Source organism: Pteropus medius, unplaced genomic scaffold, assembly GCF_902729225.1.
Source record: "Pteropus medius unplaced genomic scaffold, Ma_sr-lr_union100, whole genome shotgun sequence".
NCBI classification, from domain to species: domain Eukaryota; kingdom Metazoa; phylum Chordata; class Mammalia; order Chiroptera; family Pteropodidae; genus Pteropus; species Pteropus medius.
The window spans coordinates 4,800,184-4,827,562 of record NW_024356335.1 but is presented as its reverse complement, the minus strand read 5'-3'; the positions used below and the strand labels follow the sequence as shown (position 1 = coordinate 4,827,562).

General features: G+C 56.0%; 2 long non-coding RNA genes across 14 annotated transcripts in view; one reads left to right on the top strand and one right to left on the bottom strand.

Annotated features, from left to right (window-relative positions):
* Positions 1-3,485: 3,485 nt before the first annotated feature.
* On the bottom strand, positions 3,486-21,040 carry LOC120601758 (uncharacterized). 13 transcript variants are annotated; one of them, XR_005652544.1, is made up of 6 exons: positions 21,005-21,040; positions 11,004-19,700; positions 8,605-10,182; positions 7,657-7,815; positions 6,332-6,371; positions 3,486-5,284 (listed from the first exon to the last, which is right to left on the bottom strand). It is a non-coding gene; the product is annotated as an uncharacterized LOC120601758 (long non-coding RNA). The 13 variants fall into 13 exon arrangements; XR_005652539.1 differs by lacking the exon at positions 21,005-21,040 and having other exon boundaries at positions 11,004-19,305; positions 19,459-20,943; XR_005652547.1 differs by lacking the exon at positions 21,005-21,040 and having other exon boundaries at positions 8,605-9,335; positions 9,423-10,182; positions 11,004-20,936.
* A 24-nt stretch (positions 21,041-21,064) lies between these two features.
* Positions 21,065-27,379, top strand: part of LOC120601761 (uncharacterized) — a 10,127-nt gene continuing 3,812 nt past the window's right edge. Inside the window, exons 1-2 of the long non-coding RNA XR_005652550.1 lie at positions 21,065-22,379; positions 26,983-27,116. This is a non-coding gene — a long non-coding RNA (uncharacterized LOC120601761). The remainder of the gene's footprint in view (positions 22,380-26,982; positions 27,117-27,379) is intronic.

Here is a 27,379-nt window from a genome sequence, read left to right as displayed (position 1 = left end):
CTTCTACTTCCTCTGGCCATTGTCACCCTTGCTGGCCTAAAATAGTAATTCAAGCCTTTCATAAATCCCAGGGGGGTTGGGGGGAGGGAGGAAGGAAGGGTAAAGAGGGCCAGGTGGGTGGGCTCTCATCCCTCACCCCTGCTTCCTTCAGGGCTGATCCCTTGGGTAAGATTTATTTTGAGAAAGAATAAGGCACAAAGTTAGAAAGCAAAGATAGGTGTAAAAAAAACCTGTTGGAAATGCCCTGTTGTAAATAATTAGGAGCCATTTGGGACGGAGAACTGTGGCTTCCTGCGGTCCTTCCACTTATGTATCTCAGCTCGCCCCGGCCGCCACCCCAGGGGAAAGTGGACAAAAACAAAACTGTGATATAGGGAGGCCCCTCCTAGGATCCTCCGGCCCGGAATGCTTTACGAGGTGCATTGCATTCAGTTTTTTAAAAAAGTGGGTGAGGAAACTGGGGTTCCGAGACTTAAGGTGATTTGCTCAAGGTCACACTGCCGTGCCCTCCACATACCCGCCCTGAAGCCAGGGGCCTCTCTCTCCCCTGGCGGGGTGTTTGCCACTCCCAGAAGGATGTCCCCAAAGTACCAGGCCCTTGTCCCTCCGAGGGGCCCCGAAGCAGGGCTGCCATTTTATAGCCCACCCATTTCCCTTACAGCTCACTCTCCCTCACACCCCACCCCGTCTGTGTGTTACTGGGTCCTTGGGGCCGCCACCCAAGTCACAACTCCTCAAAGAGAAACCAAGCCAGGCTGGGCGCTGGTCAGACCTGAGCTGTGACTCCTTCTTTCCTAGAGGAGCAGGCGCTCCCAGGAGTGGGGTGGACGCCTCCACCTCACCGAGGAGACCTGGATACTCAGCACCCACGCCCAAGCTGGGTCCCACTCTGCGCTTAGAAAGTCCGTGTCGTGTTGGATGGTGTGTTGGGTGGGAGACACAGCGACAGAGCAGACAGAGGCCAACCTGCCTTCCCGCCGGGTCTCAGCCTCTTGGGGTCTGGAAGGTGACAGGCGTGGAGCGGATGGAACTCTCTTTGGAGGTGGGGACATCACTAGCACCTGCTCAGTTGGTACCAACCCTGTAGGACCTGGAAGCAGGAGCAGGGGAGGCTCAGGCGAGGCTGGGGATAAAGGAGGGGGGCGCTCGGAGGGGAGGGAACTAATGAAGATTTTCAGACCCACCCCGGTGACCCATACACCCCACCTGTGGTGAGAAAGGTAGAGATTTTCATTATCATTGGGGGTGGTGGTGGTGGCGGGGAAGGTAGAGAGATATTTAGAATCTGCAGACTTTCATTCACCCAGCCGTTAACCATAGTCATCTCTGGGCAGGGAGTGTTGGGGATGTTTACTTTCTTGCTGGCAGTTTTCAGTGTTGCCTGAATTTATTTATTTACTTTACAAGAAGGGTGTTTTGCTTCCCCGCCCCCCCGCCACAAACACCAGTGAAGTTATCCAAAAAAAGAAAGAAAATGAAAAAATCAACAAGACCCAATTTTGTAAACACCAAGATGCTCTTGCAAAGAGATGAAGCAGATATGAAGACGACAACGGGACAAAGGAAGAGGCCGATGGCTTTGCAGCTGGACAGGCCAAAGAACTGGACCCGATGAGTCCCGAGGAAGCCATGATGAGTTTCAGAAACTTGCCAAAAGAAAGTTCTTGGGGGTACATTCCTGCCCTTGAGAGGAACCAGTAAAGAAAGTCCGCATGAGGTAGGTGTCCAGTCAGGAACTGGGACCTTGGAGCCCAAGAGGACTCAGCCCAGGCTGGGACTATAGCTCAGCTGCTGCTTGCTGGGTAGCTGCAGGCGGTGACTCAACCTCTCAGAACTCAGTGTTTGCTGTCTGCGCAATGGGTTTGGGAGAGCACCAGCATGAGAATGGGGATCACAGAGTCTAGGTGGGAAGGACACCCTCTCTTTCCACTTCCCCAACTCAGTGTCCCATTTGGAACCCCCTTGGGACAGAGAACTCGCCAGGTCCCTGGAATCCACTGGACTCCATTCGCAGCTATTCTTAAAAGCTCCTAGTGACCCTGGAGCCCGCACCTGCTGGCAGAGAACTGTCAGATTGTTCAGTGCCCTTTGACCGAGCGATTCCATTTTTAGGAATTTATACCACTTGGGTGATGAGAGAAAAGGCACAGGAAATTCATTGCATCGCTGTTTATAATAACAGAATTTGGGAAGCGCTTGGACACCCATCCGGGGACCGATTATATAAATGCAGAGGTGCTGCCCAGAGGAAGAGCAGGGGCTGTGACAAATACCTGCCCGCTTTTCCAAGGAGGAGAAAAGAACAATAAACTTTTATTTGTATTTCAAGAGAAGCACCTCTGATACACACCTGGCTCTAAGCCACCACTTCACCGCTCCCAGAATAGCCCTGGTAACTGGTTGCCCAAGAAGAGAACTGGGGGTTGGGTAGGCGGGGGAATAATTCTAGCTTTAAGCCCTTTGCTCTTTGACTCAGTTCACTGTGAGCGTGTATGCCCTGGAAACAGCCATCCGCCGGCCTTCACCCCACTCGGATGGTGGGTAGGAACTCCCACGGCTCACCCACAACTGGTCCTCCTCTCTTTCCTTCTCAGGACCCGCCACCCTGTGACCAGTGCTGGCCCGTGGGTTCTGGGAGGAAGTGATGCTCTTTTCTCTGCCTCAGTGACCTGGAGATGGAGGCACCCCAAGACGGAGGCAGCCTGGATCCCTGACTTTTCACATGAAGGGCAATTGCCCCGGTGAATCACCTGGACTCATGGCAGACTGGGTGCAAAACAAAGTTTGGCTGAGTTGAGACACTTCGATGTGAGGCTCATTTGTTACTGCAGCACAACTTAGCCTTGCTAACTGATACACATTTGGAAAAGTGGTTCAAGAGAAGCCGAGAGACCTTGGACAAGTCCCCTGAATCCTCCAGGCCTCTGTATCCCCGCTGTACAGTGGGGCAGGAGCCTTTTCTCCTCTGTCTCAGGCCTGTGCTGCTCATGTTCCCAAACCCACAGCCTGAGGAATATCCGCCAGTACTCAGGGGTGCAGGGTGCTGAGCGCTTGCCGGACACCGGCCTGCCGCTGGGCAGGCCTCCTCGGGGGCATCACAGAATCCGCACAGTGGCCCCGGCAGGGAGGCAGCATCATTACCCCCATTTCCTCCCGAGGAAATTGAGGCTCCAAGAGATGAGGTCACTTCCCCAGGAGCACCAGCATCTTCGATTCTAAACTGCTCTAATGACAGCTGCCATCTGGTACTTTAATTTACTTTAATGCAACATAATAAAAGAAAGCCCACCGTTGACAACTTGCGAGAACTTAGGATAAGGATTCTTTTCTTTAATTTACCATCTTAACCATTTTTAAGGGTACAGGTAAGTACGTTCGCCATCCATCCATTTCCAGAACTCCATATCCATCGAATGATAATACCCCATTCCTCCCCCACCCCTTCCCCACTTCTGGAATTCCCCACCCACCGTCCAAGTAAACACCATTCTACTTTCTGTCTCTATGAATTTGCCCATTCTGGGTACCTAATCTCAGTGGGATCGTACAGTATTTGTCCCTTTGCGACTGGCTTATTTCACTTAGCATAACGCCCTCAGGGTTCAGCCAGGTTGTAGCAGGGTCAGAATTTCCTTCCTTTTCAAGGCTAAATGGTATTTTATTATATGACTATACCACATTTTGTTCATCTGTTTGTCTGTCGATGGACACTTGGGTCGTTTCCACCTTTTGGCCATTGTGAATAATGCTGCAGTGATGGTGTACGTATATCCAAGACTTTGCTTTCAATTCTTTTGGGTTTATAACCCAAAGTAGAATTACTGGGTCGTATGGTAATTCTGTTTAAATCGATGAGGAACCGCCATACTGTTTTCCACAGCATCTGTACCGTTTTACATCCTCGCCAACACTTGTTATTCTCTGGTCGTCGATAGGAGCCGTTCTCACAGGTGTGAACTATCTTGATTCACATGTCCCTGATGATCGCGGAAGGAATAAGGATTTTTTAAGGCCATTGGTGAGTCTATAGTGGTGCAACCACCTGGACCTGCTTCCACGGGAGGAAGCAGGGGGCCGGGGTGCCGCCCTTCCCCCGGGGACAGTGTAGCTGCATCTCAAAGTCTTCAACTCCCAAACAGGTGAGTAGGCTGTGCTCCTGGAACTGTGCTCCACTGAGCAGGGTGCGGTAGAGGCCCCGACCCTGGCTGGGGTCCCACCTTCTCCAGTACTTCAGCCTCTAATGTTGCAACCCCTACTTCCCCTGCTGGGCCTAGAGTTGAGCTGGGCCTCTCCAGCCCCAGCTGACCCTGTGACCTAGAGTCCTCACCCAGACCTAAGACACAGAGCAGAGAGGAGGCAGAACCACAGCAAGACGGGAGGGACGGGAGGCGGGGGGGTCACTTGCATGTCCTTTGACCTTTCATGTCCAGACAAGGGCAGATTTGTGTGTGAGACAAAAGCAGGGACTTTGGAGCTAGACAGGCTCAGTCTGACCTCCAGTTCTGTCACTTGACAGCCGTGTGACCTAGGATAAGTCACTTCCCCTCCCAGCCCTCACTTTCCTCATCTCTAAAATGGCTGAAATGGTGATTGGCACATAGTTAACACTCAGTAAACACTTCCGTAGTTACCAATATTATCATCATCTTCATTGTCATCAACATCCAGCCGGTCACATCTATGTCAGACAGTCCATAGGGCCCCGTTGCCAGGAGGAGAAAGTCCACCACACCCTTATGGATGGGTGGGCTGGACTGGACTGGTCCTGGACTGGTCCCTGCTAACACCTCCAGCCTCCTCTTCCCCTCACTCATCACATTCCAGTCACCTGGGCTGCCCTCCTTGCCCTCGCACACCCAGCGGCCTTTCTGCCACAGGCCCTTTGCACGTGCTCTTCTTCCTGCCAGAAATGTGCTTCCTCACTCTACTCTCATCCCTTCAATAGTTAACTCCGAAAAGGCTCTGTCTCACCTCAAACATTATGTCTTCAAAGTTCCCCTTGACATCTCCACCCCGTCTGCATGAGAACTCTTGGTCCTCACAGCCCTTAAATCCCCCATAGCACCTCTGGGGCTGCTCGCAAAATTACCTGAGTAATGTCAGCCTCCACACGTGAGCTCCGTGAGGCCAGGATCACGTCTGTATTGTCCCCCATTATAGTGCAAGCACCAAGGACGGTGTCGACCCAGATGCTCCCAAGATATTAGTCACATTGAATCATTAATTTCCAGAATCTCCCCGGTTTTGGAAACTCAGATTCTTTTCAATGAAGACAATCCATTACCTACATAACAAAATACGCGTAACTTTCATACCTCCGTAAGATTTTCCTACTCATTAAATGAACAAATCTGAGAAAACCCTCAGCTACATCCTGTGTCCTAATTTTTCAGCTCAGAAAAATGTGGTCACTGCACTCAGAGCAGCTGCTCGCCATTCCTGCGGCGCCTCCTCACAGCCCAGCCTCGAGCCGCCCCTTCTTCAGAACACACGGGAGGCTTCGGGCTGCTCCGCGGGTCACCCCTTGCTTGGGGATAAATGCCAACCATGAGTAATGGCGGGTCGCAGAGGGAGGTGCAGACGCATTTTCAGCCCCGTCAGCAAAATCAGTGAGAGCCGTGGTGGCCCCTTGCCCAGGGTAGGGCCTGACTCAGCGGGCCCACACACGGCAGCCCCCCAACCAGCTGGGGAGTGAGGATACAGACCCCGAGGGGGCCTCGGGGCAGGAGGCCTGGAGATGCTTTGCCACAGCCTATGGTCTCATCGATTCCTGCATCCTCTCGCTTGTCTATTTTAGCAGGTCCTTGCTGAGTGACCACCATGTGCGCGGCGGGTTTGGGGCTTTGGGGAGGTCGTGGCAGACAGAGCCTAGGGTCTGCCCTCCTGGCAGCAGGAGGAGAGCGCTGAGCAAGCAAACCTGCACACTCGGTGATTCCTTCTCGGGGAGACTCAGGGCTCCGCCGCGCCGCCAGGCTCATCACCCTTGTTCTCTGGGCTTCGGGGCTGGCTTTACGGGGATGTCCACTAAAAATGAATTTTCTTGATGGGGTGGAGCAAATAGACTACAGGAGACGGGTCACTGTTACCACTGTTGGTGCTGTGACTGTGGTTGGGTCCGGCCCAGGGAAGGGGACAGACACCCTGGGGCGGCCTGGAGGCAGGGTGGACTGTCCCAAGACATAGGTGGGTTGAGAGAAGACTTAGGACTTGGAGTCTCTGTCTGGTTGGGCCTGGGTGAATGAGCCCCACTCTCAGTGAGGGCCAGCATGTGGGAGAGGGAGCCCAGCCTGGGGCTGGGGGCCCGGGATGCTCACAGACATCGGAAACTTACTGAGCACCCCACTTTCCAGGTTCTCATAAGGCTCACATTCCTGTGGGGTAGATGAGAGCAGACAAAGGAACAAGGGCAGGAGGGGTGGGAGGTGGGTATTTGGAGAGGGCTAGGGGGTGAGGGTGGGTGCAGGAGGTTGTCTGGGTGAAACTCGGGGAGACGGTTCATGGACCCCAGGGCTGGTGGACTTGAGAGAGGAAGAGGGGGGTGGGGGAGGGAGGAGGAGTGGGACAAGGTCAGAGGGGGCCTTTCAGGGGGCTCTGGGAGGTGCTGGTTCCAGGGACCATCCTGGCCGCTGGGTGGGGGAAGAGGGGAGGTTTGGATGGGAGGCGGGGTGGGGATCCCCAGGGAGAGAGAGCAATGGGATTGATTGGAGCCATGGGATTTGCAGAGATGAGAAAACAGGAAGGTCAATGACAAAGGACATTGAGGCAACCAGCGAGGTGGGGGGCCCTGCTGCCGTCTCCCCCGAGCCGGGGAGGGACGGGACGCAGGATCCCAGAGCTTCCACCCAAGTCCGATTCTTTCTGAAGGCAACTCAGAGATGAATGTGGCAGAGCCTTTCTCACGTCCCCCTCCCCTGGCCTGGCACACACAGGCACACCCAGCCTCAGTCACGTGTGCACCCCCCAGCACATACCCCTTCACCCTCATGTGCACACACACTCACTCAAGCACACACACACCCTACATCCCCGCCAGGGCTCAGGAACCCCTCAGGCATCTCCCCAGGTTGGTCTTTGCATGGCTGATGACCGTGCACGGATGCCAGCGGTCAGGAGGGCCACTTCTGAAACAGCGGCCTCCGAAGCCCAGTCTGCCCCAGAGGGGCCTGTCAGACGGAAAAGGCCCTCGGCCTCCCCCGGAAGGCAGCTGGATGAGGAGAGCAAGTCCCCATCTGGATAGCCAGCATTTTAGATGAATTGACGTGTGAAAATCTGGGTTGTCACATTCACGTACACACACACACACACACACAGACGGCCTCTCAGAGAGTTGCGTGTGCCCCTCGTTTCCTGCCCAGAGATCCCAGGCAGCAGGCTACACCCCACCCCCAATAATGCAGAGCTTTCGGAGTGCCTCGCCCTTTGGGGATCCTCACCTCACTGCTGCCTGGCGAGGTGTCCTACCCCCACCCCGCAGCTGAAATGACAGAGGCTTTTGCTGGAAAGGGGAGCAGAACCGGTCTGCGGGGGACAGAGGGGCCTAACCCCCAGGGAAGTCGGCACTCCAGCTGCTCACCAGCCAAGGACGAGAGTTCTCAGCGGCTGTCACATCGACACACACACTGGCACACAGATAAACACACTGACACAGTGACTCACGCGTACACACTGACGCGAACACACGCACAGAAATGTGGAACTCTGGGTCCTCAGTTGGTCTGAATGACCCTCTCTTTGAGTGGGAGCTTTCTCTGTGAAATGGTCCCATCTTCAGACAACCTTCCAGGCTGCCCCCCAGCTGCCACGTGTCCTAAAATCCTGAGAAATTAGGAAAAATTCCTTTAAAATTCACACCTCAAATGTTAGGCTCACACAATATTTTGAAATTCGGGGGCTCGGTCTTTAGCTGAGTCTGACGTGGGCTTCTTACCAGGCAGTAGGGGCGGGTAGGACCCTGGCAGGGAGTAGGATGCAGAGCATGGGTTGTGGTGGGGGTCCCCGCCCACCCCAGCCCCCAGAGCTGGGAGCAGACTCCACAGAGCAAGAGATGGTTAAGCTAAGGGCTGTGGGAGTCAAAGTTAAGGCTCTGAGAGTCCCAGCTACTCCCCGACCTTCCCCAAGGGACTTTGCTCCTGCCGAGCCTCAGTTTCCTCATCCGTACAGTGGGTGTAATGCACCTCACAGGGCTCGGGCGAGAGTTAAATGATATCATACCTATAAAGTTATGAGCACCGGAAGCCCAAGAAAAAGGAAGTGGGAGGTGGATGGGAAAACCGGCAGTCAGCGGCCTCCCTGGCCAACCGGGCTGAAAATAAGCTGCATTTTCCTTTTCTCCGAGGCCGAAGCCGAGCTTCTCATAGGACCGTGCCTGCTTATCAGGAGCGAAGCTGCTCCCTGCGCCAGAAGGGGACTGTGGGGGCTCCGGCTCCTCCTCCGGCCTCCAGCCCGACTCCCACGGAGGCGAACGCTGATCCCTCTCCTCCCGGCTCCCGCTTCCACACTCCCCGCCCTAAACCCACAAACAATTTTGCATATATTTAAATCTCCTCTGCTCCAGCCTTGAGCCCCCCTTCGCTCCCTCCCCAAAAAAAGAGAGAAAGAAATTACAAAAGCCTGTCATTTGTCTCCGTCCCCGCACCCCATCTATCAGGCCGCCGAGCCCGTCGCCTCGAATGAGGTGCGCGCCCGGACGGCCGCTTTAATGGGGCGCCGCGTGTGACTGCGCGGCGCGGGCGCAGCCGGCCGGCATTTGCATACATATTAAACCGGAGCAGTAAAAAATGCAGACATGCAAACCATTTGGACGGGCTCCTCGGCGCAGAGCCGGCCAGGAAATCAATCTTCTGCTTTCTTAAAGGAAACCTGCTCAGGGGGGAGGCGGCGGAGCCGCGAAGCCCGCGGGCCCTGGGAGGGGGCAGCCATCATCTGTCCTACTGTCCGCCAGAGCCCAGTCAGCTGTGGCGGTCCTTCCCGACCACGCACGGCCTGCTGGAGCCACCGACAGAGAGCCAGGGGAAGGGGAGCCATCATCTCCCTGGGCGAGTCTTGGCTCAGCCTGCTGTGTGCCCTAGAGTGAGAGTCTGGGCCCTTCTATGCTTCCCTAACCTGGCGATACTGACAACTTATCACCATCATCTCAGCGGGTGCTGGAGATTTCCCCCTGGCTTTGTGGCTCTGGGGCTTAAGCCACTCACCCAAGGTGGCCCAGCCCCTCTGTACAGAGCCTGGATCCCAAGCGAGATGCAGAGGAGATTGGCCAAGGGCACAAGAGTTCAAAGTCAGGCTCCACTCAATGCAAGCTGTGTGACCTTGGGCAAGTGCATCAATCTCTCTGTTTCCTGAAAAAAAAAAAAATGGATACCTCCCACTTAGGCATATTGAATTAAAGTAGGTCAGTCACCGCCTGGCACACAGTAAAGACTCACTCAGTAAACGGTGGCAGCTCAGATCGTAGGAGGGAAAACTTGCAGTTATTGGTGTGGTTTCCGGGTTAAAATCCCTCCTTTGGGTGAGCCACATCTCCCATGAGCCTCCTTACCTGTAAATGGGGTCTCGATTCTCACAGGACCCCGCTAGCTCACACGGATCACCTGCCCCACCCTCCAGAGACATGGGGTCCCAGGAGCTCCACTGCTGACTCCAGCCACACGTGGCCAAGGCGCCACCTCTGAGGGCTGCCGAGCCCTGTCATCTCCTGGCTGCTTAGGCAAAGCCCAGGGCCTGGATGGAGGGGACACCTGGACAAGCCCCAAACAGATCAAACATCTGTGGTACCAGGAAGGCAAGCGACCCCGAGCCTCGGCAGAGCCAGACCGCTGCTGCCACTCCCCCCACCCTCTCTTCCAGTTTCCAAATGAGGAAGCTGAGGTCCAGAAAGAGGTGCCACCGCCACGAAGCTTGAAGGTGGTGGAGCTGGGATTCGAACCGGGTCTGGATGACTGCAGAGGCCTCCTCGGGTCCCTTGGAAATTCTGTCCGCAGACGGAGCTCATTCTGCAGGATCAGGGAACGCTGCTCCCTCAAAAAAAAAAAGGCGCGTGCTTGTGGAGAAGGAAATCCATTTGTGCCTGAGCTCAGAATAACATTCGGCGCCGTGAAGGCCCTTCCCTGAAGGGAACTGGAGGAAAGAAGGCAACCGGGCCTTCGAGAACCAGTCGTTCGGCCTTTTTCCATTCACTCCACACTCCTGCAGGCGAGGAATGGAGGTGACCAGTGTGCCCAGGACGGGCTGAGCAGTGGGCAGTGCTGGGGAGGGTGTGGGGGAGGGTCACACTCAGCCGGATGACAGCCGCTGCCGCCCTCTCTGAGACCCCGGGGCTTGAGTGAACAACCAGGGCTGGGTGGTCTTTGCCTTCAGTCGGGAGAAGGTCCCCTGTGATTCAGAGCTTCCCACTTGAGTGGCAACGTGACCTCCCTGTGGTGCCATGGGAAAAGAAAAGGCCAAATCCAGGGTGTGGCCCAGTTCGGTGGTGCCTTGCTGTGTGACCTTGGGCAAAGGCCTCACCCTCTCTGTACTCTGTCTCTTTGGAAGCCCCTCCCTTTCGCCCCTGGCCTCCAGGCTCTCTGTGCCTCCATCCCTCCACCTCTCTCTACAGGCCCCGGAGTACAGGCCTCCCCCACTGCCTGGCAGGCAGTGGGTGGAGGAAGCTGGCAGGGCGGGAAAAGGCGGGAGGGGCAGGAGTTACAGGAACCGGCTGGGCCTAGGCGATTGCTCAACTGGGGAGCCTGGCCGGGCCAGCCTCCACAGGCCCCCACTTCCACCAGCCCGCCCTCCCTCCTAGCTCTGCATTGCAAACATTCCTGGCCAACCTCGGCTGCAGCAGCCCCGGAAGGGGGAACTGCCGCAGACACAGCACGAGGCCACCAGAAACACTTAACCCCTTCCCTGCTCCCAGGCAGAGCCTTCAGGCGGGAGGATGGGCTGGGTGGCGGTGCCAGGGTTCCTGGCCTCTGAGTGCCCCAGCCAGGTGACTCACTGGCAGCCCTGGCTGGCCCCAGGTTACTAACCTGGATCAACAGGCTGTATGTCAGGCTCACACAGTCTCCAGCCGTGGATTCACTCAGCAGACATTTTCAGAGCTGCCCCTGGGTGCTGGGCACCGTGCCTGGCACTCGGCGTGAAAATCCGACAGGGAGTCTCTCATGGAGCTCACGTTGGGGTTGGGGGGGAATCAGATAAACAGGCGTTTTCAGATCATTGCATTGTGAGTGCTACAAAGGAGAAGTACAGGGTGAGCCAGAGCGTCAACTAAAGTGGCTCAATTAGGGAGGGAGGGCTTCCTGGAGAAAATGACACTTAGTGAGCCATGAGAAGACGGGAGAGTGTTCCAGGCGGAGGACGCAGCAAGCGTGAGGCTCTAGGCAGAAGAAAGAGGTTGGTACAGTCCAACCTGTGTGTCTGGAGGAGAGAGGGTGAAGGGTGGGGATTCCCCAGGTGGGAGAGCTTGGCCTGTGTCAGGCCCCAGAAGGCCGTGGGGCCACGCCTGGGCTTGGACTGTCTTCCAAGGGCAGTGAGGAGCCATGGGAGGGTTTTACTTGGGGAGTGACATGGTCAAGTCCAGCTCTAGGCACTGAGATTTACGCAAGTGACAAACAGAACCTTAACGGAGAGAGGGAACTAGCACATTTTCATATATAAACCAATATACTCTAAGACCAGAACACCTGAACCACGCCAAAGTGCCACCAACAGGAAGTATTTCGAATGGCAGCCTGGCAGCTGGACTTGGCACCGGCTTCTCCTGGGGCACCGGTGGCTACTCTGAGCCCTGCCATCCCCGGGCCAGCTAGAGGCCGCAGGCTCAGTTTGGCTTCTCCTCCCAGGATGGGGTCCGCCCCTCCCACACTTCAGACACCACTCTGCAGACAGCTGGAGCTCAATAAATGCAGCAATTACAGAATGTTGAAGTTGGGAGGGGCTGAGAGCTCATCCAGGCCTACAGCCTCCTCACTGCACAGATGAAACTGAGCCCCAGAGGCAGCAGCGGCTGGCGGGCCACCATGGTCGGGCCACCATGCATATGCCCACATGCCTCGGACACAGTAGGGCCAAGGGGTGTGCATCTGAGATGCCCACGGCCCGTGTCCAGAGAGGAAGCCAGCTTGCCCGTGACCTTGACATTCACAGAGGATACCCCAAAATCTCTGAGATGCCCCCATCCAAAGCCTCCTTCCTTTCCTCACTTTTCATGAGGCCTCAGGTGTCTTCAGGAGGCAGCGGCCAAAGAAACAGAGATGCAAGTCCCGAAAACCAAGAACCGTTTGGAAATGGGCAGCCCCCTTAGAGCTTGAAGGAATGAGCCAGCGGACGAAGTAAATTGGTGGGAAACTTCTGGAGTGTATTGTTTTCACCGTGGACGCGTTTCCTTTTCTTCTTCTTCTTTTCTTTCTTTCTTTTTTTGTGAAGTATGACTCAGAACACAAATGTACCAAAGAGATGAAACGGCGCTGTCCAGATTGGAGAGGAAGGGGTGGTCCAAGACCGGCCCCGTGCACACTCACGTGGGCTCTGTGTCCACCCGGCCAGCTCTGGGCTCCTCAGAACAGACCGAAGGCCAGCAGGAAGCCCAGCCCAGGGCCGAGGAAACGGAGGCCCAGGGAGGTGGAGGCACTTGCCCAGAGTCACACAGCCCTGAGGGAGGGAGGCAGGTGCTCCCAGGCCATCCTGACCCCCAGACCGCTTCTGTCGGCTCAGGCCCAGGCTGCGGGATCAGGAAGCAGCACCTGTCTTCCGTTTTCTGAGCGTGTCTATGCCTGGTCTGTTTGTTGGGACAGTACATGCAGCCAGGGCTCCCTGAGTCCTGCTCAGCGGGTTAAGACTTCCGAAGGGAAAACACGCCCAGGACGCTCCCCGTGTTGAAACCTTGCACAGACAGGACAGGAAGGGGCTGGGCCAGCTCCGTGCCTGCACATGCCCCCAGGAAGGAGGCGCTGAGGTCCTTCCAGCCTCCTGGAGTCACCCCTGCAGGAGGCACGAGCAGCAGCTAATGTCTATTTTGTGGCTCTGGGTCCATTCTTAGTTACAGAGCAAGGCTCCTTCCAGGCGATGGTACTTCTACAAGGGTTCTTCGAACCTGGGTGCCACCACCTTGGTGACCCGCCATCGGCTTTGCCACGGTAAACCATTCCAGAACCCTTAGGCCGGGCCAGGGATTGTCCCTGAACCCTCATCACAACCGGAAGAGTTCACCAGTTATCACCCCATTTTACAGACGGGACACTGAGGACCATGAAGTCACTTGCCTGGGTCACACAGCTAATGACAGACATGGGCAGGTCCGAGATGCAGGTGTCTCGGGCACCCAGGTGCATGCTCTCACCACGAGAGGCCTCACTGCCTCCCAGCCCGGAAATGCGACCACTTGTCGCAGCGGTGAGTCCCTGGCAAACTGAAGTCTTCCCCTGGCTCACTCCGATTCCTCGTCTTGTTAACGTACATGAAATAAATATTTGATCTCACCTATTTCTGGTTTGTTTATCTTTGGCATTTATCCATTTATCCATCCCGTTTACTCTACTCCAACCTTCTCCACGTGGGTTCACCTGAGTCACCAGTTTTGTCTCTGAACTTGCAGAAGGCAGAGCAGCCTGCGTCGCCGTACTGGTCATCACACACACACAAATCTCATTTTATGATTTCATGGACATGTGTGGCCTAACTTGGAAATTTCGATGGAACCTACTGCTTGGGGACAGGGAGGGCACAGCGCCATGATGCCCAAGAGGCACCAGGCACAGGTGAGCGCTCGACAAATGGGACTGGAATATTATTCTTGCTGCTGTTCACTGGAATTTGGCATGGCTGACAAATTCCTAGTCTCTTCCTCCACCCTCTGCATCACAAGTGAGCAGGTTCACTTCTCAGAGTTACTCTCCGGCACTAAATGGTTGAAAACCAACTGTGTGAATGAGGTCAGTTACCTGTCCTTGGACTGAAGTGATGGTTACCATCCTAGTCAGCCTGCAAGGTGGTCTCCAAATGATTCCCATCTCCTGGTATTTATGTCTCTGTAGGCCCCTCCCACAAGGACTAGGCCTGCCCTGGCCTTTCCACCAATAGGACATGGTGGAAGTGACCACATGTGCGGTCTGAGGCTAGGTCATAAAGGACATTGCGGCTTCAGTCTTGTTCTCTTGCATCCCTCCCTCTGGCGGAAGCCAGCGCCATATTGAGAACAAACTCAAGCGACTCTACAGAGAAGTCCCCATGGCAAGGAACCGAGCTCTCCAGCCAACAGCCAGCACCGTCTGGCCAGCCGTGTGAGTGCACCTTCTTAGAAGTCCGTCCTCCAGCCTGAGTCAAGCCATGAGATGGCTGCGGCCCCAGCTCCCAGCTGACGTCTTGACTGCCACCTCCAAAGAGACCACAAGCTGGAACCAGCCAGTTATACCCTTTGGAATTCCCTTCCCACAGAAACCATGAGATAATAAAATGCTTATTGTTTTAAGCCACTTCGTTCGGGGGGTGACTTGTTATGCAGATAACTAATTACTAATTAGGTAACTGATACGAGAACAGAGAGACCTTTTGGTTGTGAGGGCCTTTCACTGACTGGGTTCCCCAAGTGTGTTCCTTGGAACACCGATCCCGGAATATGCTCAGGAAAGCGACGATCCGTCTAATAACGGCAGACTGTGGACTTCGGCCTCTTATTTGAGATTCTCAGTGCAGACCCCGGTGGGCTGGGAAACCCGGGAGTCTCCTAAGCCAGCGCCTCTCAGCAGTCTCCGGGGAAGAGCAGCATCACAGCTTCAGAGCATCCTGGGAAAACCAGCCACACTGTCACGGCAGCAGGCTTCTCCAGAGCATTAAACAACTGTGCCCCCATGTAAAAACAAAGCTACTCCCGGCCTGATGGTCAGAGTGTGGCCCGCGGCATTTTGTGCAAAGGCAAGAAGGCCAGCCGACCACGACCGATGGTCCGTCTGGGCTCTTTGTCTCCATCTGAGGAATTGGTTTGTCCTGGGTCCCCTCTGGTCCCACCTGTCTTAACAATCAGTGAGTGGTATCGGTCAGGGCTCAGGGCCAGTGTCTGGCCGTGGATCTCAGCCCATTTGGGATTCAGATTTGGTTTCCAAACTCTAGCTCCAGCTCTCATCAGCTCCAAAACCCATAACACGTGGGCCATGCTGTGCCCCTGAACTCTCTACACCCTTTCCCAACACCAATGCCTCGGAGCTGGATATTTCTCTGTGAGAATGCAACCAGGGTCTTAAAACACGAACCACTGGAAAACAGCGTCTGATATAGAAAAATCTGTTTTACAGGCAACTTTTTAAGAGCAAATGCACCCCCTTCAGCAAGGAAAGGTGGTGCTCAGAAAAACCAAATTCTTTCGGGCCCCTGGGGCTGCACAGGGGCGGGAACAGAGATCTTGCTGCTCGATAGGAAGCAGAGGTCTTTCCTTTCGTTGAAAACATAATTTTACCCTCATGTCGCTTCATCTTTCCCAGCATGGACATTCTGGGGCTCTCACGCTAGTCTAGAGCCATCACTTCCAGACACCGAGTGGCCCGCCCTCCTCCTCAGGCCAGAGGTCCCAGTGTGGGCATCCTGCTACTCGGAGTGTGGTCCCAGCTGGCCCGCATCTTCCTCATAAGGAAGCCCCCGTCCGGCCCTCTGCATCAGAATCTGCATTTAAACAAAATTCCCAGGGGATGTGAGGCATGTTAAAGGTGGGGAATGCTCAGATGCACCCCAGAACTGCAGTCTCAAGGCGCCCTCAGCCTGCCCCCTCATGGGCTGCCATGCCCCCGTCTTTGCTCCCCTCCCAGGTTCTCTGTCCCACCGCAGACAGCTTCTCAGAGGGGTTCCGTGTGCTCCCTAGAAAGCCAGTGAGATGATCAGGGCATGGCAGAGTGGAGGGCAGGAGACCCGAACAAGAGGTAGTGACAATAATGACACCCAGTCCTTACGGCACACTCACGCCCCGGAGGGAGGTTCAGAGAGAGGAAGCCATCCACCCAAGGTCACACAGCTGGCAAATGGCAGAGTCAGGCTGACCCCACAGCCACTGCTGCTCGAGGACTTCCTTGATGGGGAAATGGGTGGCTGTGGGGACTGTCAGCGAGCTGCACCCCCATCCTCACTGGCTTAGCCCAGTGGTTCCCAGTCTGGGTTTCCCCGAGGGGCTCCATGCTGTTTATGGTCTTTTGAAATCCATGATGGCCGCTGCGCCTTCACCGAGGGCCTGCGTAGGACATCGCGCTGCCTTGCTTTGGCTGGGATTCTGTCAACCCACTGTGCCCGTCAGACTCTCTGGGCTGGTGGGAGCTGAGCAGGCATCAGCGTTGCCCTTGATTGACCCCAAATGGGAAAGAGTCTATTACTCAACGGATGCAGTTTGCATGTTGGGCAAACACAGGCCTGGGGGGCCAAAAACAGTAGGGGGGTTTTTCTGGTAGGAACGTGGAGAGATGTTCATTTAGAAACTTGACTTACTGAACGGAGGGCATTTGTCTCAATTATTTTTCAGCAATGGCACCGCTTCGTTATATTTTCTTTAAAACGAAGCGAGCGCTTCCCCACCCCCACCCAGCCCTGCCGGTGCTGGGGGTGCAGAGGTAGTCCCCCGTGGGAGGCAATGACGTGAAGGGCAGACCGCCGCCCCGGCCCAGGTCTCCACCAGATGCTCTTCACTCCACATTCTCTGCGGAAGCTGACCTTGAGGACGACGTGTGGGCTCTTGTTTGCAAGTCTGCAGGCGAGCCTGGAGGAAGCCAGCCCCAGACAAACGAATTTCTGCAGAAAGCTACAAGACAGGTGTGGGCCTCTCCCTGCGGCTTCCATTGGGCTCGGCACCTTCCTTCCCACCTTGGGCGTGGCCGAATGTGCCTGTGACGCCTCCTGGGCTTCTCTGGATCCCCTTGGGAGGAGCCCCGGAGCCCCGCCCCTTCTTGCGGAGCCCCGCCCCCACACCCCCAGGAGGTCTGCCGCCTTGGAGGTCTGGTGGGGAGAGCACAGAGATCAGTGGCGGTGGCTTGAGGTCCTATGCAGGCCAGGGGCCCGCGATCAACTGACTTCACCTCACAGCATCACCCGGACACACTGTCTCCATCTAGAGACATCTTGGTGGTGGTGGGGACCCCAGAGCTTATGCCTACTGAAGGCATCCTTCCATCTGGGACTTGAAGTCACTTCTGGCCACGGGGTTGCAGGGGAGGGGTACAGTTGCTTCTTAAAAATGATTCTCATGTGTCTGAGCAGCAGGAGCTGGAGACTACAAGCCAGAAGCCTCATGCCATGGGCTAGAACACCACAGGGAGGGACAAGCCAAGTGCACTTCAAACACAAGTCAAGAGGAGTCCATTTCGAGGTATAAAGAATGTACCATCCATCCATCGGCCACAGCAGAAGGTCTAGAACGCTGATCTCACACACCAATTAGGGGGGTTTTTAAAGCAAGGCCCTGTGGGGTCTTTCCAGCAATTCTTTATGAGGTGGGTCCGTCACACAGCCTTGGGTGCCCCCGTTACACCACGTGTTTTCACTGGTCTGTATCCCCCCTCTCCTAGGAGACCTAGGGCAGGGACTACCCCTGGCTCCTCTTTGTGCCCTGAAGTCAGGACTCAAAGTCCAGACGACATGTTCCCCCACCAAGAAGCTGAGCCCCAGCTGGAAGCAGCCTCCGATCTGCACCCAGGTCCAAAGCCAGGCTCGTCAGTGTCTCCCTGTGGAACCCTAAGCAAGTCACTTCCCCTCTCTGTGCCTCGTTTTCCTCGCCTGGGAAATGGCGAGCCCAGTCAGCTGCACCTTTGCGTGAGGACGACCTGAGCAGGTGAAGAGTTTCTCACGGGACACGCCCACGAGTGGGGTCTGACCACCCTGCCTTCCAGGGACCCAATACAACGCTGGGCTCGCGTCCGGCGCTCAGGTACGGTTCGTTGTTCAGATTTTCTTTTTTTAAACCAACATTTCTTAAAAGTATAGGGTTAAGAATTGTATATTATTTGTGGAAAATGCGATTTTTAAAAAAAGAGACCGCTCGACCTCTTTCTCCCCACCTAGGACCAGGCATCAAGATAGGTACTTTTCCCTGCATGTCCCCATTTTACAGATGAGAAATCCAAGGCTCAGAGAGGTCACATGAGGTTTCCAAGGTTACTGAGTGGTAGAGTCAGACACTTAACCATCAGTGTCTCTTGTTTACAATCCCAGCCTAAAACCATTGCTTAAACCACTGGAACCACCACAGAGATAAGAAATAGTGATCAAATAACTGCACATATGAATTAATCAGGTCAGAAATCACATAGTAAAGTCATATCCACTTCAAAGACTTCTCTGAATGGGAACCAATGTGACAAGGAAGGAAAATTTGAATCAGGTCACACGAAACAGCTGGGCAACTCCAGAGAGCGCAGCTTCCCCAAGACCGAGCCAACTCTGGCCAACTTCCATCCATGTGCCTCGCAAGCAAGAAGCGGTAGGGAGGGGGCGGATTCAGTTCAGAAGCGATCAGGTCTTAGCACAAGACCTGAGAAAGGTGGGTGGGGCGGGGGTAAGGGGAGTCATGCTCCATGGCTTTCTTGAGGTGGGGGGAGGTCTCAGAGAAGGTCTCTCAAGGAGCCGTGTGAGATGGTAATTAGAATCTGAGCTCTCCAGAAACCTGGGGGGACCTCTCTGACCCTCAGTCTCTTCATCTGAACTGTGTCCAGCAAAGCTTTATTGTCCAGCTCTTCCTTGCGGAACTGGTGCTGGGTGCCGGGGACCCAGCAATGAATGGGAGAGACCAGACTGGGACCTTCACCAAGCTCACTGCTTAACAGGGGAGACCGAAAGTGGCGACTAACAGATTCGGATGCCAGCTGTCAGGGAATGACATGGGGACAAGCATAATCTCTATGTCAGGCTGGCGGTGAGGGCTCAGAGTGTGCACCCAAGTCAAGGCCGAGCCCAGCGTGGAGCACATGGTGAGCACTCAGTCTGGGAAGACTGCTTTTGTTACTGCTGTTGCTATCGTTATGACTGAAACCTGAATAAAACTGGGCTGCCTTGGGGCCCAGTCTCATCGCCATGTCACATGCAAAAGAAACACCAGTCTGACATCCCCAAACCATCAGAAAGCAGTTTAAATCTTCCTGATCTCTCAGACAGACACCAAAGAGGCCGCCTTTGCACACCGCACATGAAAGCGTTCTCAAGACTCTGCCAATTTATCTGCCCGCGAGGTCTCATGGCAGCTGCTCCAGAAACGTCTCCCTTCCCATCACCTCCCTTTTATCCTCCTCGGAGATGCAGGGGCTGCTGGGCCTGGCCTCAGGAGACAGGACACTGTTGCTTACCCACTCTTTGCCTCAGTTTCCTCATCTGCAAAATGTGGATAACAACAGCACTGCCTTCGATGAGTTATTAGAACTTTCTAGATCGCAGCACCCAGGGGCCATTCCCCCACTGCCCCACTGAACACAGGGAAAGGGCCGGGCCCGGGCAGAAAAGCAAGCACACCCGGGGCAGCGTCACCTCAAAATGTCAGTGCTCAGAGGGCAGGGCCAGATGTTCCCCAGGCATCCAGATGTCCCCAGGCATCCAGGGCCCTCCGACCCACTGGGAAAAGACAGCCGAGGCCGCTGCCTGCCTGAACCCGGGCCGCGTGGTTCTGCCTCCTTCTGGCTCCCGGGGCCACAGGCTCCGCATCAGATATCTGGACGTCGGGCCAGGCCCTTGCCAGGTGTGTCATTCCTGCCCTCACGGGGCTCACAGTCCTGCGAGTGAGGCAGATCATCGGGGTCTGATCATGAGGTGAGACACCCAGGAGAGGACCTGCTGGGCGTCAGGGAGGGCTTCCAGGGGAAGAGGCCCCGAGGGGAAGGGCTGGAGTCAGAGGAAGGAAAGGAGACCCAGGCAGAGGCCACGGCTTGGGCAAAGGCCCAGAAGGGAGAGAGTGGCGGGTTCAAAGAGCTATAAGCTCTCCCAGCTCCCCCAATTGGCACAGTTTACCAAGCACCATCACCTATACCAGGGGGCCCCCAACTCCCGGGCCACAGACTGGTACTGGTCCGTAGCCTGTTAGGAACCAGGCCACTGGTGAGCTGCCGGCCAGCGAGCGAAGCTTCATCGGTATGTGCAGCCGCTCCCCAGCGCCAGCATCACCGCCTCAGCTCCACCTCAGATCATCAGGCGTTAGAGTCTCATAGGAGCACCGGTCCCTGGTGCCAGAAAGATTGGGGACCGCTGACCTATACCATCTCACTTGGTACCCACAGCCCCTCCCCCACAGGGGTCAGATGGCAGGAGGTAGGAGCTCTCATTCCCAACTCACATGTGGTGGGGAGATCAGTTCTAGGAAAGAAAGCGCCAATTCCTGGCTGGGACCAAAGCCCACATCTCCTGACTCCTGGCTCAGGTGAGAGAATCAAGATGCAAGACTGGGCCCGACACGTCTGCCAAATGCTCAGGCGGGCCCATTATCGTCACCCCCATTTTACAGATGAAGAAACTGAGGTTTATTGAAAACACAACATCCCTCCAGGGCTGCCGTGTTTTTTTTCCTCTCTGTAGGAACCTAGGACAAGTCTGAGGTGCCAGGATGCCCTCCCCAGGTGGGGCGGGAAACAAAATCCGGGTGACTCTCCGGTGAAGAAAGAAAGGAAGCCGAGATGGGTTGGAAAACAGACACCAAGAAGGGCAAGGCGGAGGAGTATGGGTGGGGGCCGGGTGGGCCTTTGCAGGAGGCGAGTCGGGATGGGGCCCAGGGCCCTAGGCAGCCCCCTCACTCACTCCCCGGGTGAGACCCCGACTTCCCGGAAGACACCACCCCCCAGCGGGGCGGGGAGAAGGACCACCGCCTCCTGGCTGCCCAATCAGACGCACTCCCAGTCTGATGGGGGAGGCGGCCAGGGCGGAGGGCTCCCAGGCCTTCCCGGAGGGGGCCCCCCACCCCGACCTGCCCCAGCTCGGCGGCCCACCGCCCACCGCCCACTCCCCCACCCCAGCCTCATTAGCACCGACGCCCGTCGTCCTCCCCTCGGCTTCCGGTGGCTCCAGAATTTAAAGGTTAAATCCTAACCTCGTCTCAGCAGTTTCTCCCGGCTTTGCCTACCCAGCGCCAGTTGCTGGTAATTATATGCATCTCCGAGCAGCCAATCAGCTGTCAGACTGACAGATACTGATCTTTTCGTTTTATTTTTAGCTCTGTGCTTCCCCCTCTAGTTGCAAAAAAAAATTCTGTTTGTTCTGTACGCCGCTGCTTGGCTCCCAGCTCTGCGGCCAGCTCTCATCTCCACCAGCCAGGCGGGAGCAGGCAGCCGGAGGGGCTGAAGCCTCCTGTCCTTCCAGAAAAAGGGACACAAACGCACCGCTGTCCCCCAGTTGTGCCTCCCCGCCCCAGGCTGCGATGGGGAAAGGAGGAGGCTGGGTGCTGCATACAGAGGCACCCTGGGGGCTAACGGAGTTGGAGAGGAGCTGTGCTTGGCCTTGCGGCCAGGCATGGGAAGGAAGCAAGTCCTCACCTGCAGGCTAGAGGCTAGGAGAGGGAGGCAGGGGCTGCTGAGACACAGAGACGTGCAGAGACAGAGAGAAAGCTAGGCCGAGAACAAGAAAGAGAAAGGAGTGGAAGGTAAAAAGACAAGCTCTAGCCCTCTGGAAATAGTTTCTCCCCAGAACGGAACAGAAGGAAGCAGGAATGGCTGCCAGCCCAGGGAGCACTGGAGTGGGAGTCCAGAGGGGGCCTTCCAGCCAGGCCTGCAAAACTCGGGGTGGGGCGGGGGACCTGGGCCACCCTTCCCAGGCCTGCGTGCTTCATCTGCCATGGGAAGGGCAAGTGAAGTGCCCTTCAGAGCCCTTTGGCAGGTCATTCCAGAAGGTTCTGTGGCCCTCCTTGGAGGCACCATGAGGCTGGCTGGGGTGGGGGGTCTCGTGGGCAGGAGGCTCCTGTTCAGACGGGGTCTCTGGAAGGAGAGGAGGGAGGACTCTGAGGCCAAGGCAAGCTCTTAGGTCCCAGAGTCTCCCAGACGTTTGAGGAATGGAAATTTGAGGAATGTGAAGTTTCCTTCCATGGTCACAGCACTCTACAGTTTACAAAGCACTTTCCTCTCTCGAGAGCCCCTGTTTCTTCCCCCTAGTTAGCGCCAGGTTGAAGTGACATAGGGATGGAGAGGCCTGGCGAGGACCACCTGTTCTGATTGGGCCCGTGGGGAAAAGGAGGCAGTGTCGCCTAATGGTTTGGGCCAGCACGACTGATCCCAGTTTAAGCCCCAGGGCTGTTGTTTTCCAGCTCCGGGAGCCTGAGCAGACGCCCCGAGTTCTCTGGGCCCCAGGGTCCCCATCCGGAAGGTAGGCCCTCAAGCCACCCACCTCACAGGATTGCTCTGGGGATGACGTCACAACGTACAGGTGCTCGCCACAGCTCCAGCATCCACGTGGCCCGGCACACGCGTGAGCAGGTATTATTAGCGTCTCCGTTTTGTGGATGGGGAAACTGAGGTTCATGCGACTCGTAATTGGCAGAGCAGGGAGTGGAAGCCCCCGCCCCCCGTTCTTGGCTTCCTTTTCCCTGACACCACAGATGGTACACTGAGAAAAGAGAGGAAGGAGAGCAGGGAGAAGGGAACAGGGAGACCGAGCGAGATGGAAGGAGGTGGCGGCACCGCGATCAATTACTTGGGCTATAAATTTCTGCTGTTTTGCAAAGTGAACACACAACCTCAGAGGAGCGTCGCCGGCTGGGCGTGCTGGGGAGAAGACGAACAGCCAAGCTTCCGATGGTGGGAACAGGAGAAGGAGATGAGCTGAGCTCCAGGGTGGGGTCTAAGCGGCTGGTGGTGTGGGCGGAGGTCAAGGACCCATGGAAAGCAGCAAAGGAAGGGAAAGACCTGAGTCGGGGGGTGGGCTTGGGAGCTGCCCTGGAGCTCCCTGGGGAGGGAGTTCGCCCCCCGCCCCCACACACCTCCTCCCAGTAGCTTTTTGCCCACTGCTCCAAATGGGAAAACCAGTCCTGGGCAGCCCTGTCACTAGCACATGCCCGCCTGTCCAGACCTCGGCTGGCTGCTGCCTTCACAGCTGGTCCTGGGGGCTACTGGGAAGGGCTCCTGGAACTTCAGCTCCCTCATCTGTAAAATGGAGACAATGAGGGAATTCACCTCCAAGAGATGGCGTGAGGGATCAGAGAGACCTCGGGTGTAAATGGCTTAGCCTGGGGCCCGGCATGCTCTAGTAAGTAGAGTTAATATTATCATTATGAAGATAACCGAGGGCTAAGGGTTTGTAAAGGGCTAAAGGTAGTTTGGAGATCAGTTGAATTATTTAAAAAGGTAGGGGCTTCCTTCCTCCGAGGGACAGTGGTGGAAAGGGTTGCCCACAGTGGGGGTTTAATTGACCTGTCTGTCTCCTGGCATGCAGGGGCCCGGAGCAGGGGCTGGGGTACAATTTGTGATTGGGGTACAGGGTCGGAGCGAGGCAGCCCAGGCTCCTAGCCCCCACGTTCCTGAGCCTGGCTAGAGCTCATTTAAGAAATAGGCAGAGGTCAGCTTATCCCTCTGGCATCCAAGTAGCCCTTCCCAGTAGCCCCCAGAACCAGCTGTGAAAGCAGCAGCCAGCCGAGGTCTGGACAGGCGGGCATGTACTAGTGACAGGCCCCAGGAAAATGGGATTCTGGGAACGATCCTCTCAGGGGACCTTGCACACTGTAGAATGACAAAGACCAATGACGTTCGAATGGGTCGTCGCTTCCACGAGGGGCGTTTCAGAAGCACCCTGTGCTCATCTTCTGCTGGGTGTGAGGAAATTCAGCAGCAAACCAGCCTGGGGCCCTGCCCTCAGGGAGCTATTTGTCAGGGAGAAAAACACAGATATGGCTGTCTCTGAATCTCTCTTGGACCCCTGACAATGGCCAAAGTAATGGGAGGCAGCAGGATGGAACAAGAAATCCACAAACTACAGACATAATGAAAGGAGGAAATCTGGGGTGGAGGGGCCTGAGGGCGAGGGGAGAAGCTGTAAATCGGGGTCCTGGAGAAGATGCCTTGAGTTCACATGGGCACCAGGCACAGGGCCCTCAGTGCATACTCTCCAGCCTGTGGGATCCCGGGCTAACGGCAGCAGGGGAGCTTACGATTTTAAAGGAAACCTCAGATGGAGCCTTTTAGAATGAAAAGATGCTCGCCGGAAGGGGATAATAAAAATGTTATTTTAGTTAGGACGGGCTAACAGCTATAACAAATAGTCCCTAAATAAAAGTTCATTTCTTATTCACGGTAGTCTGCTCTGGGCTGGCGGAGGGATGGGACCAGGGTCCTGTTCCACAGTCACTCGGGGACCCAGGCTTCTTCAACTTGTGGCTAAGGCCTTAGCCTCCTTGGCAATAATCTTGTGGAAGGGGAAAGAGAGTTGAGGATGGCTTGGAAGAAATTTATGGACCAGGCTAGGAAGGGGTGGGCACATCACTGCGGCTCACATTCCATTGGCCAGAGAGCATAGTCATATGGCCATGCCTAACTGCAAGGGAGGCTGGGAAATGTAGTTCAGCTACACACCCAAGGGAAAATAATGAACCAGGGTTTGGTGAAAACGTAGCAATCTCGACCACAAATGCCGTCCTCTTTGAGTGGATGAGCTGATGCTCACAAAGCACCTTGGGTAGGGTCTGGCCACTGACATGTGTGCTGAAGTTGGTTACGTGTCATATGAACTCAGGGGTGGCTCACTTGAGGGTCAGGACTGGTATCTGAAGGCTGTTCCTAACCCGCCTTCTGAAATTTTACATTAAAGTGTGTGTGCGCGTGCGTGCGTGTGTGTGTGAGAGAGAGAGAGTGTATGTTGGAGAGAAGGGATGGGGTAGAGGGAGGGAGAGGGAGAGACATGGATAGAGAGATGTTTTTAGTGTAGGGAGAGCATCCAAAGCTTCTGGATTCTCAAAGCTTTCAGGCATAATGACTTGAAGAGACGTGGACCACTATCCTATTAAAGCAACGGCTTGACTGTGCAAAGCTGACTTCGCAAGGCCTTGGTGCAGAGGACCTCGATCCTCATGGCCCCGCTAACCATGGCAGGAGATAGAATTGAAGTTTCCCAAACCAACATCTCCCCTCTCCCACCAGACACTCCCCAGAGACCCCTAGATCAGGGCTGAGAAAGCCCCGGCTGATCCACGACAGTCGGCTGCAAAGCCACGAGGCAGGACCTCGAAGATAGCAGCAGCTTAGACATACAGGTGGAGAAACTGAGGCCCAGAGAGGAGCCCTCTTGCCCAGGGTCACAGAGCGAGTCTAGGCGGAGCAGGATAGGCAGTTGGATTTAGTCAGTCAGGTTTGAGCAACAAAATTAGACTGTTTGCCTTGAGCAGAAAAGGGCTTCATCGCCAGACTGAGGGGGAGAGCGGGCAGGCCCCGGCGAGGGCATAATCGGGGCATTTTGGAGAGTCGGGGGAGACTCCGTGACGACCTTCACGACGGGCCATCAGGACGAGAAATGAATGCCTGTCCTCACAGGAGGGCTGGTGACCCGGCAAGGGCCACAGGCCCATCCCTCGACGAAGGACAGCGACATCCAGACTGACAGCCCATTCCCCAGGCTGCGCACACAGGGGAAATTCCCCACAAGGAAACTGGGGGGCTTTCAGCAGAAATGGGGGTGGGTGCTGGGCTGGCCAAAACAGCAGATGTCTTCTCTGGCCTCCTGCACCAGGATTGTGCAATCGAAGCAAAACAACCACGGGACTGGTTTTCCGCAGCCCAGAGTCTCACCGAGGACTCCAGCCCGGAGCAGGGTTGTGGGGCCAGGAAATCAGAGGCGCTCGGCAAAGTTGTTCCCGGCTCTGCATTTCCCCCAGGAGGGCAGAAAGCAGGCCGATGGCTCTACGCCAGGCTGGGCTCACATGGGGCTTACTAGGCTGGTCGATGATTTCACAAGCAAGGGACACACGACACGGTCCAGGGGAGAATTCATCGCAGGAGACTTGGGAGAGCTGCCGCTCTCATCCCACCCCCCAGCGGGGGACCATGGGCTGAGAGTGGGTGCCCAGGCTGGAAGGAGATCGAAGCCATGGACGGAGGGCTGGTGTGATGGTCAGTGTCAACTTGGCGAGGCTATAGTTCTCACTCTTCGATGGAACACCAATCTTAATGTCGCTGTGACGGTGACTTATAGATTGTCCTCAGCACTTTGGGTGGGCCTGACTTTGTAATTTGAGAGGCCTTAAGAACAGAGCTGAGCCTTTCCTGATGGGGAAGAAATTCCACCTGCGGACAGCAGCGTCCGCCCAGGCCCAGAGTTCCCGCCCACCCTTCAGATTTTGGACTTGTCTAGCCAGCCCCAAAATCACATCACCAATTCCTTGCAATTAATCTCTTAACATAGATCTCCTACTGGTTCCGTTTCTCCAGTTGAAGCCTGACAGAGGCAGATGGGAAGGGGAGGGTACAGGGTCCCCCTGGGAGGTTCTCAGGAGCTCCTCTGGGTGGGGACATCCACGTATTACAGACCAGCGCTAACTGGGTCATGTCCCTTAGCTCAGCTGGGGTTTGAGACAGTGCCCCCTATAGGGACCACACAGCCCCTGGGTATCCGTGTTTGGAAAGGTAGCTCAGTACTCTGACGGTCCTGTCCTCCATCCCTTGTCCCCTGTGTCACAGACACATCCTTGACCTCTGGGTCACAGATACTTGACCCTCTAATTTCTCAGACTTTTGGAACCTGGGGCCAGAGCGGCACACTGTCCCTTAGGCAAATCAGGAGACTTAGGCCTAGACTCACTCACTTGTCTGGGGATGAGACGGACCCCGAGCTCTTTGCGCCCCGACCTTTCTCGACATGTGGTCCTCTTCCAAACCAGCCCATTGATGCCGCGGGCAGAGGCTGAGGTGCCCACGGGACAGGCAGCCCGCTCACAGTGGAGCCGCTCGGTCTGGGCTGGCCCGACGGAAGGATCGCTGCCAAGCGGCCTCCTGACCCGCACGTGGCGAACCCCGTCCCGGTCAGGCCGCTGGTGCTCAGGAGAGGGCAGGGCCTGACCGGGAAGAGGTCCCATCACTGTCAACCTCTCCCCGCCAGCCCAGGGGTCTCCAGGGCCTTCAGGCACCTACGGCCTCTCCCCAGCATGTTAGCAGGAGACAACAGGCAGCGGCTTCGAAAAACGCCACCCACTCGCCCTACCTCCTCGGAGGGACCTCAGGCCACCACCAGCAGTGAGTGCTCAGCAGCCCCTTCCCCCGGGACAAGGCGGGTGGCCGGGGAGAGCGTAGAGAAAGGGGAGACACCTGACTTGCATCACAGGTCTGTTTCGACAAGCAGCTGGGCCTGCGGGCATCTGGGGACGTGCTGTGGGTGGGCGGGACTTTTATTCATTGACCAAATATGAATAGACAGCCCACCCTGCCAGGCTCCGCTCCCAGCACCAGTGGCTCCGCACTGCTTTTATCCTCAGGGCCCCTCTATGAGAGGTGGAGGG